Here is a 17,677-nt window from a genome sequence, read left to right as displayed (position 1 = left end):
GCTTTCTTTAGATCATTGTTTTGCTGTTGCTGTATTGATAATGAGAAGGCTTGAAACATACTAGCAATAGACGGATCCATATGCATACCTTGTCCTTTAGAAGAACCCTCACTAGAAACTCCTCCCAAAGATCCTTCAAAATTTTTATTTTCATTCTCCATAAAAATAAAAATAAAATCAAATAAAATCAAATAAAATCCAATACCTTCCACCTCAAGCTTTCACATCGAGTTCACCACTTATGTCGTATTACGTGTTTTTCTACTCGAGAACGCACCGGACATCTAGCTGTAGAAGGTAGTATCGAGATTTGCTAATATTCAAGCAGTCTATCAATTTTTGACTATTGAAATATAAACGATTGTAAGAATATACCATAAATCTATACGGATGTCCTTCGACTGCTCGCTGAAATCCTTTTTGCCTCAGTCGATAAGTCTCTAGATGTTACAAAGAACCCTGAACAATCCAATCTACTAATCTCCAGTACCGCTTTATACTCACGACGTTGTATCCACTAATTGTCTTGTTAGATTAATCCAAAAATTTTCATTCACTCTGCATACTCAATCCTATAGACACCCTTTTAATTCTTCAATCATAGATGTAACTTCGATTTCACAAAACAGTCAAGAGTAATCACACCCACTTCATTAAAACCCCGATTCACCAGTACAACACATCGACCTTTCAGCATTGATCGCCAGAAGTCCCTTTTCTGATGCCTACCCAAAAACCTTTTATCCTCCTTTTTTCTTAACCTCCCTAATTCCCAAATCTCTGAATCTTTTCCTCCATTCTAATTATTTTCGAATGTTTTTTTTTCTCCCCTCTCAAACCGTAGCCTTTGAATTTCTTCAATTTTTTGTCTTAGATCTAGAATTGGCTCTGCCATCAGAGCTTTCTCCACCATTTTTTGCCTTTTAAAAGGTTCTTTTTCTGAAAATAATATTCCCTGAAACAGCACAAAGAACAGGACAGCCTGAAATGGAATCAAAATCTCCATAATTGGGACCACATTGAGTCGCCCGACCAAATTAGGTCTCATATTGGCTAAGAGGCCTGTAGTAAGACCTGGATGTTCCCGTAATTGGGTCAAATTGGTCCTTCGCATCAGGCTCGCTCAGTCATCGATTTAATCCTTTCGATTCTGTTGACTCCCACTATTAGACAAACTTTTGAACAAACTTTTGAAAAAAGGCCTCATTCAAGAAAGGTAATTATTGGATCTAAGTAAAGTAGAGTTTTTTCTTCAAGCTGTTAATGGAGAGTTATAAGAAAAGTTAGAAATCTTACTTGAAGATAAAAAAAAAAGATGAAGAATCGACAATAAATTGTAAGGAAGTCAAAGAGGCAATAGGATTGTTGGTAAAAAAAGAAAGAAGAAAAGATAAGTTAGGTATTCAAAGACTATTATAATCATTTAAGTTAAAAATATCTACTATCCATCGAACATCTTTGATTCAACCTTCGATGGCTACATCAAATAAAGAAAAAATGAACATTAATGAAATCATATACAAGATGAAAGATTTACAAATAAAATTTGCAAAACTTGAAGAAAAGTATTAATCATCAAGAATATCAATAAGATAAAGATTAAGGCCAATAGAAGGTGTAGTGCATAGGTGCATGTGATGTGATAGCACAAATCATTGAAAAAGAAAATGTGAAGATTTTACAAAGGTGCTACATAAAAGAGTTATTTTTTTTAAAGATGGTATGATACATTCAAAAAAAAGTGGAGAAAAATTAAAAAAAAAATTTTGATAAAGGAAGAATGAAGGTATTTGAGGAAGATGCTTTTAAAGAGCATATAATTTCAAGCAATGAAGCATCAATATATTGGGTGGAAGAAAACTATAGTAAATATTTAAGTATAAATCTTGAATTTTTAAGAAAATCTAATTCTTTGTGGACAAGTACAATGAATTACGCTGAAAGAAATAAATTTACTAGAGATGATTTAAAATAAGTTGGTAATAACATTCAACAAATTATTCAGTGGGATAATCTAGTAGATGGATTATCTATGCATGCTCATGTTGAAAGGAGTCAACATGATACATTAATAGAAGAAAAATAAAGGAGATATAGAAATAATGAAGGGCCTTTAAAAAAACTACAAAAAGAGAAAAAGCTCGAAAATAAAAGAATCCTATACACAAAGAGATAACAAAAAATATTTCTACAAAAAAAAAGGAAAATTGAAAAAAAAAAAAAACAAAAACAAAAACTCATGCTTATAAATTACAATTAAATATTGAAGCTACTAGAGATTTGAAGAAAGTATTAGAATAGATTTTAAGTAGATTGAATTTATAATGCTCTTGCTTAGTTAAGAAGAAGAGATATTATCTATTAAACTTATTGAGATGATGCAAGATTGTATATCTTTTTTTAAGACTATCGACAAGATGAATAAGATAGATGAACATTATATTAAAAATATTAAAAATAACTTAAAAAAAATAAAAAATTAGATAAAAGTGAATAAATGAAATTCTCTAGAAAACGACTTGATTTATTATTGTGAAAATAATGGTTGAAGAGCAAAATAGCTCTCCATCTTCTTTCTTCACCATTACTTGAGGATTCAAGAACTCAATAATTCTTCATTTTCTTCCTTCACAATCACTTGTGGCTTCAAAAGTGGAATAAATTTCTATCATTTTCTACCATATCTCAACTACAACTAACTTTATTTTTTCCAACATTCTCTAATTTTTCACAATTAACAAATAAATAACAATTTATTATGTCAAAACACCAAAAATTAAGTAAATAGAATTTTGGTGTATTATTTTGGACTTATACATGGCAAATCATTTAGAGCTATTTGTTAAAATAAGATGGATCAAGAATTCTTTTACCATAGCAAGTGCATCTTATCTTCAAGCACACAATTATTCCCCATAGAAGTTCGTCTTTAAAAGACATTATTTTTTGTATAAAAACACAAATACAATAATAATCTAAATAACAATTGAAAACAAAAAACACTACAATTTTTTTGAAGCAATCTCACAATTACTACTCCTTGACAAAAGCACCAAAATGTAAGCTAAAATAAACCTCCACTAGTTAGAAGTTTATTTTAGTTCACAACTAACAAATTAATTATGTTAATTACAAACATTATAACTCTTATTTACTTCTCCATTAAATAATCTTTAAATCTTCTTAAAATCCCATGTTGTTAAGGAACCTCTACTATTTACTCTCTCTTACAATAGCAACCTATTCACCATGTGCATGTATAAGAAATTATATTTTTTAATCCTTAATTAGTTATATATTTTTTAATCCTTAATTATTTATTTATTTGATTAATTTCTATCTATCAACACAAAAATTCATTCAAGTATAATTTGTCATCCGTGAATGACTTTTCATCCATGAATAATTTCTCATCTAATTCAAAATTTCATCCTTGATTAGATTTATCATCCAACATCCAATACTTCATACCAAACCCTAATTGAGTACTTCTTAAACATAAATCTTCCTAAAAACTTGAATTCACATTGTGATCTTTTACTGATAACAGAGTCGAGAAGAGTGCTTACCTCTATAGGCTGCTTCCTCCATCGCCTACTAGAATCCCAATGTCTTCTAGCAGTCTTCTGGTTCTTCAATTCCCATCCTTTCTGGAATTATTAGGTTCCTTTATCATGCGGAAGTTGCTGATGGAGGTCCAGTCTTGGTTCTGACTGTTCCAGCAACCCTCTTTTCCACTAACTTCTTGCAAAATTTACTGGAAGAGACTGCACTCTCATCTCAATTATGGCTAATCTTGAATCAGACTATAGTGTACTACACTATGCGCTATAAGTGAACTCATGTGGATGAGTGGGTGAATTGTGCAAGGATGCTCAATAATCCAATGAAGTAAGAGGTTAAACTACAGTACTTACTTACTAAGCGAGCACAATTTCTCTAACCCTAGAAAACGTCGTTCCGTCTTGCTGTGCTTTCTTTCTATCTCTAGGCTCATTCAAAAAATCTAGTTGGGTGTCATGACTTGGAACTCAATGGATTATCAATTTTTTGGATGTCTTAAATCATCGTGATCTGCCTTTTTCAATTCCTTCCGTGTGCGTTGATCCCTGGCCAAGGGACGAAACCACACATATGTCGTGCATCAATCAAATGCAAGGTAACGCTTATAACAAAAGTGACCAACTACGACGTTGTTTTGTCATCGATCTCCAAACTAGATATGGGTGGTCAAATATCACCGAGTCTATGGCCGAACTATGGTTGACTGGAGTCAACAACACCGTCTCCAAATCCACGCTATTGCTTGAATTCGAAGGAACAATCACCTTCCGCTTCAACTGCGCATTCTACCAGCTCGTCAAATATTGTCAATGTTGCAGCGTACATCAGAATCGCAACGCCCCAACATCCATGCACTACACGAATAACCACAAGAAGAAAGAAAAACCAGAGATCCGCTTAATGTGAAGCTCATCCACAACACACACCACTGGACTTGATTCTTGCTGGAGACGCAATCTTCAGATTGAATCGCCTCGATCAGCTCAGTTCCACTTAGTGGCTGATCGCTCAGCCGCTCAGCAATAGCAGAGAAGGAACGTAGACAAGCCGCTGCTTAGCCGCTCCACTCTGTCCACCACACAGTAACCAATTCCGGAGCGTTAGAGCTCGTGAATCGTGAAGAGAGTAAAAACAAAAGACAAGAAACCATAGCACCACCATAGCCCTTGCAACGCAAAGGAACAGGAAAAAAATTGGCAATGTCACAACACAACAACGATTCTACCCTAGCCGCAACATACTGTTTTTCACAATGCAAAGGAGACAAGAGAACCGTTCTGAAATGATCGGAGCTCGTCCCACGCGAGAGAGAAAAAAAAAACTCCAAAACAAGTGAGAGTGGGATCCGGGACGGCCCAGATCCCTATCGGCAGAGAGACTGCCGGAAGTTAGGGCAACCTCCCGTCCTTGTGATCATATTCTATTTTCTCTATTTTTTTTTTGTTTTTTTCTTTTCTTTTCTTTTCTTTTCTCTTTTTGTCTTCTTTTCCTTCGTCCTTCTTTCTTTCGTGTAGTACTCTTTTTTTTTCTTCATTCTCCTTCTTCTCTTTTCTTCTGTTATTCTTTTCTGCTTTCCACCTCTTCTGTCTATTACATATTATATATATATATATATATATATTTCTTCTTTGACCTTGCTTCCAATTTTTATTTATTTATTTATATCTTATCATATATATATATATATATATATATATATTTTAATTTATTTTTTGACACCAAGATTACTTCTTTTGTATTTCTTTTAATATTAGCTTACTTAGAAAAATATAGTCTTATAGAATCTTTCTTACAAAATTCTATCCTAGATTACATATCTACTATTAGCAATCTATTTTCTATTTTTTCCTAAAATTCTAATATTAACTCATAAAATTTATGTTTCAAGCATAATAAGTGTATTTTTTATACTAAATATCAAAGTGAGTCAATTCGATGGCTCACATATGGCAACCATCTAGAACAACACAAAGAAGCAAAGAATCTAGAATTCTTGCACCACATGGAGGTCCTTATCTAAAGTTAGGCATATTAGAATTTTTATTCTAACCAAACTGCACTAGCAGTATTATAGAACCAAAGCAAAAGTATTGACATAAAAGATTATGTGCAATATTAGTGCACTTCTTTTTCCTAATACTACTTTTGTCAAATTAGAAGACTATTGAGTATTTAGTCTATTTAATAAAGCAAGATGAGATAATTCTATGAGATAAGAAATAACAAAATAAAAAAAAGAAAAATAATAATTCTAAATAAAAATCTAAAAATTGGTGCTATATATTTCTTATCTTGGAAGAAGAATTGAAACTTGAAGCCATGAGGCCTATATATCCTCTAAATTGTAGAAGTTGGCTACTTTTCTACCCTAACACTAGCTCATATAGATAGCTGCTTTTTTTTTACTAGATTCAAATCTAGACCACCTCTGACATAACCACTTTTGTAAACAACTGCCAAGCAACCTGAAGATGCTAACCAATTCTAAGTTATTTCTAAATCCTATGAAACAAGTTTTTATTTTTATTTTAATTTTTTAGGATTTTTTTAGGATATTTCAGTTAATAATTAGTTGAAGAATTATTATTCTAATAGAACTAAAGACTACATAAAGAATAATTCTTGTCTTTCTAATGGATCAAGATTCCTATTTTCTTAATAAAAATCAAGTTTGACTAAGTTGTTTAGCTAGATCCTTATTCTATTAAGTAGACAAAGATTATTATGTTTTTTCTTCTATGCAATAGATTTTTTCTCACCTTATACTCTTTATATCTATTTTTAGATTTTTTTTTTGGAAATAGTTCACCATTTAGTATTTCTAACTATAAAGAGTTGTTATCAAACACTCTCTTGATATGATAAGGTCTTAACCATAGAGCATCAAAAATTTCAAGAAAATCCATTCTCTTGGTATCTTATAGCCTTATTAGTATCTTTGGATATAAGATCTTCTTCTTATATTTTTTTTATCAAAAGTAATTTTTCTCCTTCTTTGAATTACTTCTATATGTTGAGTCCTTGTCCTTCAAATTTCATGAAGGCCTACTAATTATTCTAATCTATTTTTTAAAGATTTTCAAGTGGTTAACCTTTCATCTATTACTATCTTTAAAAAAATTATTTCAAATTCTATGGGAGGTATAGCTTCTACTTCATATACTAAGGAAAATGAATAGTCTTAGTTGTGAGCTTATAAGTTATACAATAAGTCTACAAGATTATAGATAATTTTGTGTTCCAATCCCTCTTTGAGTCTTGTATTGTTTTTTTTAGGATATTTATTAAAATTTGATTCACTCTTTCTGTATGACCATTAATTTGTAGAAGATAAGAAGTAGTCATACAATAGTTTATATTAAACTTATTAGTCATATTTTCTATCACTTTATTCAAGAAATATGTTCTTTGATTAATAATTAAAATTTTAAGACAATCAAATTATGTTATGATTTGCTCATACATAAAGTTAGCTGTATTGTTAACATTCTTGATTTTGATAGCTTGTACTTTTGTCCATTTTGTATAGAGATTTGGATTCTATTCTTCCATGAATCAAAGATAATGTAGAGCTTGTCGCCTCCCCAACTGACTATGGCTTTTGAATCCTTCAATCATGGCCTATCAAGCAATAAAAAAAAGGAATATTTTGACATATGCATCCAAATGACATGATATGTCAAGGCATATTCTTCTCCTCATATCCAAATTTTACAATTTTTAATTTGGCATACTAGAATGGATGGACTTTGATTTTTTATCATGATAACAAAAGGAGATGGACTAGTGATATTCAGTTCTAGTTTTTTCATAGTTTAGAAAGGCATGATATTCAAATTACTACCACTATCTACAATGGTATAGGAAATTATTTTGTCGACAATAGAAACTATGATTATTCAGATTATTACTTGGCTCATGTTCAATCTCAAGATTTTGAAAGGATAATTCTTCCACAAAACGATCAATTCTTCCACCAAAGGATCAATTCTCACAGATTTGGCCATACTATTTTGAATTGCCTTAATTGTATCTTTTGTGACTTGCTCTAAATCTAAAAAACAAGGTAGTTTCTCTGAGGCACTACTCTCTTCTCCTTAATAGATAGGTAAAGATGCAGCCCTAGATCTAGTCATTACTACTAAGATAGGTATCGCTATCATATGACGTGATTTGCTATTTGAAAATATACTAGGTACCTAGTTGTAGAGATTTTAGCTTAAACCTTTATATGAATCTTGTCTTAGCTTCCAAAATTCCTTTCTTATGCATAAAACTCAAAATATAACAAAATCCCTTCAAAACATATTTTTCCCACAAAAGATTTTCTCTTCTAAAACTTCAAAAATTCATAACACTTGATCTAAATATTTAATTTGTCTAAAATTTGAAGAGTAGGTAGAATTCACCCTTAAGTTTTACCACAAAAGAAATTAATTGCAAATTCACTGTCGATCTTTTGGCATCTAAGAAATCCTAGTAGATGCTCTAAATCCTAATTTAGAAGCACTTGAACACTATTTTCTTAATATCTCAAGAATCCAATACTTAAATGTCATCAAAATTATGTATAAATTTTATTAATATGAATATACACATTTCTTGAAATTTTGAGCCAAAACCTTATCAAATTACTCGAGATATAACTCGAGACACAACCACTAGTAAATCGGGTCACTTACTATTGTTAGATTATATGCGCTAACTTCAAAAATCCAAAAACTCCTTCACTTTAACATGGAATCCAGCAAGCAATATACAAAAAGTATAGCCGCAAAAGTGCTTTCTTCAATCGTAGTTGCCGATCCTCAATTGCTATCCGTACACGTGCATTATGCCAAAAAGAGTGGCAGTAGCTTTCAAATCAATACCTTAACTTTGAGTGCTTGTATCTCCTTCATATAAACTCCAAACTGTACAAAACTTGTACCAAAACCATAGCCAAAACTCTAAACTTGCTGACCCTAGTCTTCAAAGTTCGAATGGCCTCAAAAAACTAACCTTAATCTGTAATATGGCCTTAGGCAGCCTCCTCAAAGCGTATTGGTTATGATTTTTAACCAATAGGAATTGAGATTTTTATCATTCATCTCCATTCATCTATATTGGTGCCTTAATTACTTCTTTTGATACCAAAAACCTTCTTCAATCTTTTTTCTTATAAGATTTACATAATTTATGCTCTAAACACCAAATAAAAGAACCAAAATAAGTTTCCAAAGATCACCAATGTCTAATAAAGGTGATTCTAAATATTTAGAAGTTACTATCAACCAAAACCAATCTTAAAAGCCACTATCAAAAGAAAATTAAAGTTATACAAATTCTATAATAATCTTTTTAAACAACCTCTTTTCAAAGTAATAATCAAATTATATTCTACAACCAACTAAAATCTACTAATATGGCTCTCACCATGTTACTTAATAAATTATATGTTAAATACATAATTACATTATTTTCATATAGTAGCCGAACTACAATACAATACCATAGATAGGCTCTTTTTCTTAGATTTATTTTTTTTAAAAGTTATTAAATTTAATTTGAGAAAAAATGATTGATTGATACTAAGTTTGACAAAATTTTGAACAGGTTCCAACTCTCTTATAGATTGAGACATCAATCTCATATCTTGACACCTTTGGCCATGTCTTAATTAATTAGAAGGATTTTGATTTTGATTAGGATGAAGTGAAATATATCAAGAATTAGTTTGAAGCCCACTAGATGCATTCTCATTCTATCTATTTTTTTCATAGTCAAAATATAAGTTTGAGGGCCTTAGGTTATTATTTTTTGGAGGTTGTCTTATTTTCTTATAATTATCAAATGACTATTGAGAATAATTACCAAGTGAAGGTTGTAAAGAAACTATTCTATTTGATTTTCTACAAAATTCTACAGCATGGTTACCACTACAATTTCCACATTCTACTTGGTTTTCAATCCAACATTAATCAGGTGGATATTTTTTTCCACAAAAAGTGTAAAATTCTACTTGTAGTATTGATAGATTTATAGAACCTTGGCTCTTAGTATTAAATCCTTCTTATTCTATATTATGCCCTTAAAAGGTTTAGTTTATATGTCGAGGAGCATATGGTTGGAAGTGTTGGTTTTGTAGAAGAATGGAATTATAAAATTGAGTCAAATATCTCAATTATCCACATTGAATACACCATAATCTTGTTGTATGTCTATCTGACTTAATGGGAGATGGAAGAGGATTTGGGTTGGAATTTCTAGTTAATCCAGCTAGTTGTTTTATTATCAACTTCATTTGATGAAAGATTTGGATTTGGAATTCTAGTTGAGATGCCCTCATTTTTTTTTGTAAATCCTCCTTTTACCTATTATCTTCACTAGGATAGGTTAAACTTAAGGAAGGAGATAGAAGCCTAATATTTAATTATAAAAGATAGGCTTCTATGGTTGTGGAAATAAGGGACAGTTGTTCATGCATTTGAAAGCTTGATGGATAAGGAATCCTAGCATGTATAAATATGAAGCTAAGGATATTATGGTCTTCTTTATGCCACACCCTTTCATTCTCTTTATTAATTTATTCTACTTCCATTGTTATATTTTTGGCAGCTATAAGGTTTTTAAGATGTGCATGAAGGATTTTTTTAATGGTTTCTTTCTTAGCAAATCCTTGAATGAAGAAATGCTTTAAGGTATTATCAATGAGGAAGGTTCCTATGAATCTTATCACCATTACTTCAAAACGTTGAATATACAATATAATGTTTTCATCTTTTCTTTGTCTAAAGAAGAATAAAGTGATTAATGCCATGCTTTGTTCTACTTCACGTCGAAATTGTTCTAAAAATGTACGTTGGATTATATCCCAACTTAAAAAGATATTAGGACAATGGTTGCAATACTACTTGTATGCTCCTTCTTTTAATGTGGTTGAAAATCACTCTAAATAATATTTGATAAAGTAAACATTAGACAAATAAAAGATATTACCTAATATAAGTTGGTAATGGTTAAAGAGTAACAAAAGATAATAAGAAAGTTATCAAGGTAGTGGCTAGGATTTATAGAAGTGGCTAGATTAAGCGGCAGCTAGGATTTGGAGTAGCTGCTAGCTAAAGTAGAATCTAAAATTATTTAAATAAAGTAAGGATGAATGAGAATGAAGTTGAGCCAGAATGGATGTAAACTCTACTTATAAATAAAGTATGTTGGAAGTGAAAGGTATCTCATTCCACACTTCTCTTATGTCTAACCTTCATAATTTTTACTTACTTGTGTCTTGCTTATTATATTTCTTCAATAGGTTATAGGCCCACACACACTTGATTGTGCCTCTAAAGTAAATTGAAGTTATTTATTGGTTATTGCTCTTGTGTGGAATAGATCTTATGGTATTTATTGATGTTAGGATTTATATGATCTAATCTTATATTTTGGCTTATAAAAGTTTTGATTTGGACCTTATAGATTCCTATCATCTATTTGAAGGTTCTTAATCCTTAGAAATGAGTGATTAAGACCTTATACAAAGACCTTGATAGTGACTTAGGTATTATAGAAGTTTTAGTGAGAAAGTGAGTTTTATGAGTTAAAAAACTTGATATTGAGGCTAATTGGAGTCCACATACTTGTTAAAAGCTTTGAAAGTTGAATTAAAAGTATTTGGAGTGAAGAAACATTCATTTGTTCATAAGATGGCATTCTAAGATTTTGCTAGTGTAAAATTGTTTAGATGATTTTAAGCACATAGAGACTCTTTTTTTTGATATTTTTTAATAAATATATTTTTAGACATGGCTTCTAGTAAAGGTGAAGATTTGAGAGTGATTGAGAAGTTTAAAGGTGACAATTTCTACCATTAAAAAATAAAAATAGAAATTTTATTGGGATCTTTGGACCTTTGAGACATTGTAGATGAAAGTGAAGAACTTCAAAGTATACATGCTGATGCTAAAGAGAAGAAAGACTTTACAAGACGTGAAAAGAAGGCTTTTAGCATGATTGCCACCAATTTGGATGAAGCGAGCTTTTCTCACATCATCTCTTGCAAAGAACTAGCAGAAGCATAGAAGGCCTTTTGCAACATTTATGACAGTAAGAACTTATCCAATATCATCTTCACAAGGAAGAAATTCTTTACTTACAAGATGGAAGAAGGTGATGACCTCATGACACATATCAATAAGGTAAAGGTCCTTGCTAATCAACTTGCAATTATTGACAAGCTGTTAGAAGAAAGTGATATTGTTATGACCTTGCTTATAAGCCATCTTAAGTCCTAGAACTATCTCATTATGGTATTAGAGTCCATCAAATTAAAAGACCTCATAATGGATTATATGATGACAAGACTTGCTCATGAAATAACATAGAAGATTGAAAAAGAGCCTCCAAGTGAAGATTCGGCTCTCTTTTCAAGACAAGGTAAGGAGAGTTATTTTAACGAATGTGGCAATGTAAGGACTTGCTTCATTTGTAGAAAATCAGGTCATTTTCCTTGAAATTGCTATTAGACTAAGAAAAGAGATAGAGAAAGTACAAACAATGCTTGTGATGATATGGAGGTAATGATTATGAATTTATAGCAAGTGAAGGTACTTCCATGGATACCATGTCTAAGTAGATTGTTGATTTGGGTGCCATAAAGTACATGACTTGATATAAGTATTTATTTGACACTTATGAAGAAATTTCAGCTATTGAAATCGACTCTATTGTAATAGAGATTGTTGTGTAAGGCCAAATTAAGAGAATCAAATTGAAAGACGTCTTATATGTGCCAAAGATGAAGAAAAACCTCCTCTCAGTGAGTGAACTTCTTTTACATGGTTGCAAAGTGTAATTTGATAAGAATGAATGTTTTTTCAAGTCATTGGAAGGAGATGATGTTGCAAAGGGCTTTAGAGATGGAAACCTCTACTTCATCAAGTATAAGAAGATGAATGGAGTTGAAGTGGTAGAATTTGCTAAATTTTCTCAAGATCAAGATAAGTTTGGCATTTGGCATCGACACCTTAATCATTTGAATGCCAAGAGCATGAAGGAGCTCTAATCTATAGTAAGTGGCTTAGATCTTGGTCATATGAGCCACAATGCTATAACACTTGCTTATGAGGGTTGTATTCAAGGCAAATAATAAAGAACTATATTTCCAAGTGGAATTGCAACACGTACAATTAAGTTATTGGAAATAGTCCATTTTGATATTTATGGACTTATGAAGATGTCATCAATAATAGGTGTAAGGTATTTTGTCACACTTATTGATAATTTTTCAAGAATGGTATAGATTTTCATTCCCAAAGAAAAGAGTGAGAATTTCACAAGGTTTAAGGAATTTAAGGCACTTGTAGAAAAGTAATATGAATGAAAAATCAAGATGTTATATATGGATAATAGAAGTGAGTATATATCAAAGGAATTCAATGGTTTCTTGAAGATGCATAGTATTACAAGACAAACTTCCACTCTTTATACTCCACAAGAAAATGAAGTTGTTAAAAGAGCAAATTATACCATTGTAGAGATAGCAAGGATTATACTACATGCACAAAACCTTAGATTTGAGTATTAGGCAGAAGTCATGGTAATAGCAATGTATACAAAGAATAGATATCATACAAGTACAATTACATCAAAAACTCTCAAAAAAGCTTGGAGTGGGAAGAAACCTTATATTTTACATATAAGGACTTTTGGATGCATAGCATATACAAAGACATCAAATTGTATGAGATCAAAATTTGATGCAAAAGGTACAAAATGTGTGTTTTTTGGATATTGTGAAGGTATAAAGGCTTATAGGCTATTGTATTTGGAGACCAAAAAGATCATCAAAAGTTGTGATGTTGAGTTTTTGGAGCACAAGAGTGCTTGTGAACACTTGGAGATGTGTCCAAGTCAGAGTAATAGTGTGTTTGTAGACACATCTTCAAATTCAACAAAGAAAGAAGAAGATGAAGACAATGATGGTTGTAAAGGTAGAAATGAAGATGAAGAGGCAAAGAAGGTAGAAAACAAAGCCTTTAAAAATGCTAACACTAACAATGAAGAGTATGAAGATGTTGATGATGATAGTGATGAGAATTATCAACCTTTGAGTGAAAAAAGATTATCTTTAAAAGAAAAGAAGGTTTGAAGAGACCATAGAATATAAAAAGTTGAATCTTCTTCAAATAAAAGGAGATATCCTTTGAAAAATAAAAAACAATGTGGTGAATGGTAGAAGAATCTCATCTTCCCTCAAATAAGTAAAGAACATGCCAATATTATATTTTTAGCTAATCTATTAATTTTGTGTGATGCAATGAAGTCCAAAGATGCTTTGGAATGGAAGAAAGCTATGGAAGAAGAGTATCAATCACATATGGACAATAGAATATGGAAATTGACTTAACTTCCATGAAATCAAGCTTCAATTAGTTGTAAGTCGATATTTAGAATAAAGAGAGATGTAATGGGCAATGTTGTAAGGTATAAGGTAAGATTGGTTGCCAAAGGCTATTCAATAGTTGTTGGTGTTGCTATTAATGAGACATTTGCTCTCATAGCCAAATTCACCACCATTAGAACCATTGTGGTAATTGGAAGAACAATGGACTTAAAGATGCAACAAATAGATGTGAAGATGGCTTTCTTGAATGAAAACTTGAAAGAAGACATCTACATAGATCAACTTCAAGGATTTGTTGAAAAAGGCAAGCAACACCTTGTTTGTAAGTTGAAGAAATCCTTGTATGGGCTCAAGCAATTACCAAGGATATGGTATCAACACATCGATATATTCTTTGTGAATGAAGAATTTGTAAGAAGCGATACTGATCATTCTATGTATGTGATGGAATCAAAAGTCTTCTTACTAATTGTTCTTCTTTATGTTGATGATTTAATCATCTTGACCAATACCTTGAAAAAAATAGATTGATTGAAGGCAAAGCTAGCAAAAGAATTTGACATGAGTGATTTGAAAGAACTCTACTATTGCTTAGAAGTGGAGTTTATGAAAGATTGAGCTAAGAAGATCATTATATTGAGCTAAAAGAAGTATATTGAAGAAATATTGAAACAATTTAATATGGAGGAGTATGAGCCTATTGAAACACCATTGGAAGCAAACATGAAATTGATGAAGCTCACACATGAGAGATTTACTGAAATTCAAGATGAAATGAAAGATGTTCCATAGAAAGTAGCAGTAGGTTCACTTATGTATACAATAGTTGGCACAAGGATGGATCTTGGATATACGATGAATGTTGTGAGTCAATACATGTCTAAGGCTAGACCAATCCATTGGGCAACCATTAAGAAGATCATGAGGTACTTAAAAGGCACTTTGAACTTCAAATTGTACCTTGGAGGTGATAATATTGCATTGTATGGTTATTATGATGCGGATTGGATTAGAGATGCAAATGATAGAAGGTCAACAATAGGATATGTGTTCTTTATTGGAGTAGGAGCAATGTCATGGAATTACAAAAGACAACCAATAATTACAAGGTCAATAATAGAGGCAAAGTATATGGCAACAAGTCATGGTGCAATGGAGGCAATATGCCTAAGATAAGTTTTAGAAGACATTGGATTTGTGCAATTGGAAGTAACTTCAATAAAGTGTGACAATCAAAGATGCCTTGCCTTTGCAAAGAACCTAAAGCATTATTCAAGGACAAAGCACATTGACATTTAATATCACTTCATATGAAAAAAGATTGAAATGGGAGTGATTGACATGAAGTATTGTGCAATAGAAGACATGCTTGCTGATTTGTATACAAAAGCATTGATAAAGGATAGAAATTAAAAGTTGACAAAGGTATTAGGATTAGAAACCTTTAATCAATAGCAAAGTGGAAGTGATAAAGTAAATGTTCAACAAATAAAAGATATTACCTAATGTAAGTTGCTAATGGTTAAAGGGCGGCAAAAGATAATAAGAAGATTACCAAGGTGGTGGCTAGGATTTATAGTGATGGCTAAATTAAGTCGTAGCTAAGGTTTGAAGTTACGGCTAGATAAAGTAGAATCTAAGGTTCAATTGGATGAAATAAAGATGAATGAGAATAAAATTGATTCACAATGGATGTAAACTCTACTTATAAGTAAAAGATGTTGGAAGTGAGAGGTATCTCATTCCATACTTCTCTTATATCTAACCTTACTGATTTCTATTTACTTGTGTCTTGCTTATTATGTTTCTTCAATAATATCAGCCATCTGTCATCAAATATGTAGTTAGTATTTCTATGAAATTACTTTTATTATCTACTAAAGATTTTTGAAATAAGTTTTCTGAATATTTTTCAAGATTTTTCAAAAAAAGATCTTCAAATTCTTCAAAGAGGTTTCTAAGTGTATTTAAATTGGGTCTAGGAGTTGAAGTTCTAATATGTCGCAAAGGAGGTTTGATAATTCTAAAAGATACTAGATTTTTTAATAGTTGTACTAATACGGATCTATAGGATCTAATCAAGTAGTGCATTTAATTACTGTGATCATGAAATTATCTCAAAAAATAACAACTAAACTAATAAACAAACCAAATAAGGTAATTTATGAAATTTAAACTTTTATTAATTTGTGTTCATCAACATGCATCTCACTTAGGTACTTCTTCTGACATAAAAGGGCAATATAATAAAAATAACCTAAAAAAGAATTCCCACTTAAGTATCATCTCATGTAAAACTTTTTTTTTTTTTTTTTTTAAATTATTATATAGAACAACCTTATGTAGAAATGATCTTAAACAACATTCAATGGAAAGGCATACTATTCCCGACAAGAAACTTGAGCTCTCATTTTTTTTTTTTCTATAATACTAACACAGTTAAGAAATTACTTAGTACTTGGTTAATGAGAAAAATACTAGACTAAAAGAATTCTTTGCATAGTTGAAGAAGAATTCACCTAAATACATTGCCAACCATCCTATCACTTGTTAATGAATCATCCTAGAAAAATTCAAAATAATCCTTCAAATCGATCATGGACTAGATTTAAAAGATAAAGTCACTAATGAAGATTTTATTCTAATCTACTACACTAAGTCCTAAAAGAAAAAATAGATAAATACCTCTTCTACTTCTACCCTCCAACTCTTTGCTCCTTATTCTACATGCATGTACTAAAATTTGAAATAATTGAATTAATTTACAAATGCTAATAAACTTACTTAAATTATTATTTTTCCAAGCCAAATATTTTTTAAATCTCCTTGCTCTTCAATCTAAAACATGTATTAATTTAATAAAAAATTTAAAAACTCAATTGATTGTTCCAAGAGAACTTACGTTAAAATGTAGCCTTTGAATTAGAATTCTTCTTTTTTTTCTTCTAATTATTTTTCTTGAATTATTGATGAAGAAACTCTTTAAATGTTGTTGAAGAATTTTTTCTATACTCTACTTGTGAATAAGAGGGATATAGCGAGTAGAGAGGGAAATTAAATTCTTCTACTACTAGAGAATTGCCTCCAATAAGGAATTTACAATTAGATGAAAAGAAAGGATATGAAAGGTAGAGAAGGTGATTAAAGCCCTTCAACTACGAGAAATGGACTCTCAACAAAGAATTGACAAAGAGAGGAAGTAATAACTAATTTTGAAGAAGAACTCTTCTTTGATGAAGATCCTTATCTACTCTTAATTTAATTCTAATATTTAAAATACTTCTTAATCTTTAATTAAGCTTTCTTCTATTTTACTCTAAAATTATTCAAATTTCTTTTTTAATATAAATTCTTATACAATACAATCCACAAATATACTAGGAGATTATACTAACATAAGATAAAATAATTTAGAAGCACATAATAATAAATAATTGTCTTTCATACAATTCTATGGCTTATAAGATCTCCTTCTCATCAAACGTACCAAAATAGGAGCTATAAATCTTCCTTACTTTACTTTAAGAGAAAAAATAACTTTCCAACAAGTTTGGAAGGTAGTAGAGATTAATTTTGAAATTATTTTAATGGTTGGTTTTTTAATCAATCAATTTATAATTATCTAGATAATACCTTCTAAGCAATGGTTATCATTTAATTTAGAATAAGTGATAAAAAATAAAATAAGAAAAAAAAATGCTCAAAAATAAAAATAATCAAATATAAAAAAAA

The 17,677-nt window shown here is 30.6% G+C and overlaps 1 long non-coding RNA gene across 1 annotated transcript; it reads right to left on the bottom strand.

The window, feature by feature from the left end:
• Positions 1–3,503: 3,503 nt before the first annotated feature.
• On the bottom strand, positions 3,504–4,932 carry LOC112286418 (uncharacterized). The gene is made up of 3 exons (XR_002971015.3): positions 4,806–4,932; positions 4,491–4,632; positions 3,504–4,340 (listed from the first exon to the last, which is right to left on the bottom strand). It is a non-coding gene; the product is annotated as an uncharacterized LOC112286418 (long non-coding RNA).
• Between the last annotated feature and the right edge of the window lie 12,745 nt (positions 4,933–17,677).

This window comes from Physcomitrium patens, chromosome 9 (genome assembly GCF_059467195.1).
Source record: "Physcomitrium patens ecotype Gransden chromosome 9, ASM5946719v1, whole genome shotgun sequence".
In the NCBI taxonomy this organism is placed as follows: domain Eukaryota; kingdom Viridiplantae; phylum Streptophyta; class Bryopsida; order Funariales; family Funariaceae; genus Physcomitrium; species Physcomitrium patens.
Note: the sequence above shows the minus strand (reverse complement) of the source record. Positions and strands in the feature narration are given on the sequence as shown.